The following is a 3,942-nucleotide window of genomic DNA, read 5'->3' on the forward strand; positions in this document are numbered from 1 at the left end:
ATTTTTTTTTTTTTTTTTTTTTTTTTTTGGTACCGGGGATTGAACTTGTAACCTTATTGATCATGACTGTGGCCACTTTGTACCCACATGGGTTTTACTTCATAAAACTCCCCTGTAGAGCAGGGTGCTAGGCTAACCATTTGGATCTCCCTTCTGTCCCTCAGGAACTATCCTATCAATAAATATCTTCCTATTCTTAATCTTCATTGTTCCTAGCATTCTTCAATTTTTAGAAAACATAAATGCACTATATCACACAGCTAACAGGTTTGTGTTGGGTAGAAAAGCTAAAAACCAAGACCAGACCAGACCACTATAAGCCTTTATTGTCAGGACAACCTGCTGGGCTATCTCCAATCAAAGGAGAGAGAGCAATATGGCAGAACAGAGAATTTCTTTTAAGGACTGGGGTGGGGCTTAGGAGCTGGGGTGGAGTTAAGTAAGGTAGTATTAAGGGATTGGAGGAGCCCATGACATCACTAGGAGGGGCTGTGACATCACTGGTTACTGGAGGTAGCAAGTATCTGGTTACTTTTTGGTGGAAGAGGCATCATGGGAAGAGGAAGGCTGTCCTTTGGTAGGTGGGACAAGCCATCTTTTTATGTGAGTAGCAGGGCATTATGGGAAGGAGAGTAATGGCCATTTTAAGGTGAGGGAAATCTAACAGTTGGTAGATATTCATATTTCATCTCCAGTATTATTTCCTGTATCACATAGATGCTATATTTTGCTATTGGTCTTTACTCTGCCATTTTAATTCTCAGAATAAAATTGTAAATACAAGGTTTGTGAGATGAGAGGTTGAAGGGAGGGTAGGGGAATGGGAAAAAAGAAGATATATCAGGTACAGGTACAAATTCCCTATGATGAATGTTATCATTATGTATATCTAAATGTACCAATAAAATAAAAATTAAAATAAATAAATAAAGGGTCTGTAAGAGACACATTGCTGCACCACTCACATCCCTTTTCAAACAAGACATTTCTCCAGCTGCTGGAAGGATCTTTAGCTAGTGACCTCCAGCACCAGCTCCTTCAGAATTTACCAAGGTTGAAGAGAGATACCTTATTCAAAGCCATTCCTTTCCTGGACTACTCCTTACTCACTGATTGAAAGAGCCAATGGTATAAAGACTGAGCTGGATAACTAAGAAATGAGTCTGATGGGGTATACATGTTGAAACTTCCTCAGGGCTTGATTGAGGCTCTGCTGGGACTCCATCACAATTCATTTCTCCCTGTGCTCAACCCTTTTTCAGCCTTCTTCCTTGCACAAGTATTATTCCTAATTAGTGACCCTTAGGTCATGCTGTCTCCATATCTGCTTAGGCTGTATTCAGGCCCTTTATAAATATCAAGCCCACCTAACAACAAACCTTGACTTCCATGGAAATTTGAGTTCATTATTCCTCCTTATTCTGATTTCTCCACTGAGACTATACATTTCTGTCCCGATCAAACAAGAAACCAGTCCCTAAAGCTGTACAGTGTGCTTTGCATCCATAAGGGTACAAGCTCTCTCTGAACCACATAGAATGGCTCTGGAATGTGAGTTGGCGAAACCTTCACATTCTAATTCCTTTCAGGTGTTTCTAAGTCAAGTGTTTCTGATTTCATTCATCAGTGGATATTTATTGAGCGCAACTCGTGCAACAGGCACTAATATACTGTTCTGGGAACACAGAATATATGCTATCATCACACACTCTAGATACAGGATATACTTTAGGTCATGTTTTACATATGTCTCCTGAGCGAGGTAAAATGAATCTCTCTCTCTCTCTCTCTTTTTTTTTTTTTTTTTTTGTTTTTGGTAGCTGGGATCTAACTTGGGTCCTTGAGCTTACAAGGCAGGCAGCAGAACCACTGAGCTAAATCCCCGGCCTCTAATGCAAATGTAAAACAAGTAAGGAGTGGAAGGGTCTGTGGAAAACTGGAAAGAACATACCACTTACAACAGGGTTGGCCTAGTACCTTAACTACTGTGATCAAATGCTGTGGACCAGCTAGAACAACTAGACATATGTTCCTCCTTGTGTGATGTTATACGAAGTTCCCATTATCACCTCTGATGTTTTTCCCCTAGCACTTCAACTAAGCCCATCAAGCCTTTAGATTTGAATTAAGTGCAGAAACCAATTGACTCTTCCCCTTGGATAAGTGTGTCAGTGTCTTCTGTTTCCTTTCCCTCGCCCTTTTCTTCCCCAACTGGCTTCTGCCACTTTTCTATGTTACTGAGCAGTTGAAGGATAATGTTGGAACTGTAAGGCTATAGATTTGTCTTAGTATCAGATGTTTTAACAAACTGAGAGTTGTTTAATGATTATCCTAGGGCACTAAATATTATCCTAATGATCTAAAGTAGTTATTAAACCTCAACACTTAAGATTATTAAATTGCAACATCTGTGTCTTCAGGAAGCATTTCTAGTGAGTGTAATATTTGCAAAACATTTATAACTGCTTTTAGTTCTATCTCACACCCTGCAATAGGTTTATAGTTTTTTTCCTTATTTAATGGCTGAAAACACTGGGCATGGAGTTCTGAAGGTAACTTGAGTCCTTCATGTGAGAAGGTATTAGACCTAGGCAAGCTTCCTGGATGACAGGCTGCTGCTTATCCAACTGCGCCACGTTCTCTCAAGCTCTTGTTTGCTTTATTAGCTAATTACTAGGCTGCATTTTCAACCCAGGTTTCAACTATATTAAGGGCTATTTACTAGTGAAAATCAATACCCTTTCGATTAGCCACCTGGCGTGGCTTTTGGTAACTAAGCATTATTTGGGCTTCACTGCGTTTACTCCATTGGAGAGATGGGGAAGTGCTTTGTTTTGATTTTTTACACTTAGTGGCTACTGCTTTTAGCAGTGGGGGATAAAGGGCAGTGGAGACCAGCTCTACCATGGCAGAGCCTGGGAACAAACACGTGGTATTTACTGTGCAAGAAGAAAGGCAAAAGGAAATAGAAAGAAACTAATTTTATGATTTTTCAGATTCTTTTTCATTTAGATAAACTTCTTTGGACATGTATCTGGTGCTCCAGGCACTTTACTAGCCCATCACATATAAAGAGGAATATAAGGACAGTCTAATTATGTAACACTATAATGAAACACCAGCCCGACATATATATCTTTTCCTATAGGACAGCACGAGAATGGCAAATATGAGGGGCTAAGAGATTAGTGGAATAAATGGTCCTGGAAACATCAGCTTGCTAAATAATTTTCCCTGGAATTTGAACCTAAGGGATAGACATCATAGTGTCATGAAATCCGTGCCAATGTGGTGCATTCCTTATTGCTCTTTTCTGAGAAGATCCTGAGATTCTAGGATGGAAATGGAAAACATCTTCCTTTCTGCAGCATGGGCTTAATGCCCAGGGGAATCCAGGGAGCTGCTCTCACCACACTTGCAGCGAGTGGAGCGACGCAAGTTTGGACCTTGAATTTTAGCTGCCTTTAAAGTTTTTAAAACCAAAAAAAAAAAAAAAAAGAGCCAGGCATGATGGTGCACACCTGTAATCCCAGCACTCAGGAGGCTGAGGCAGGAGCTGTGAGTTCAAGACCAGCCTGGGCTACATAATGGGTTCCAGATCAGTCTAAACTACATACTAAGATCCTGTCTCCAAAAAAAAAAAAAAAAAAAAAAAAGTAAGTAAATAAATAAAATATTTTAATTTCTTTTAGATAAAATTGCTCAGCATCCCCCCAAAAGTGTCACACGTGGGTGCAGTAGCCCATTTAGGACCAAAGTTCTTTGATGATTAAAGATCCTGTAGAGGAGGAGGCGGCTGCACACACCTGTACTCCTAATCGAAGGCTGAAGTGGAAGGATCAAGAAGAGTGTGTAAGGTTCGAGTCCCTCACCAGTGTTGTCCAGCCCTTCTGGTTTGTTTGTCTCCACAGCAATTATCATCAGTTAGCAGACCATAGATTG

Source organism: Fukomys damarensis, unplaced genomic scaffold (assembly GCF_012274545.1).
Source record: "Fukomys damarensis isolate Sample0158 unplaced genomic scaffold, DMR_v1.0_HiC HiC_scaffold_26, whole genome shotgun sequence".
In the NCBI taxonomy this organism is placed as follows: domain Eukaryota; kingdom Metazoa; phylum Chordata; class Mammalia; order Rodentia; family Bathyergidae; genus Fukomys; species Fukomys damarensis.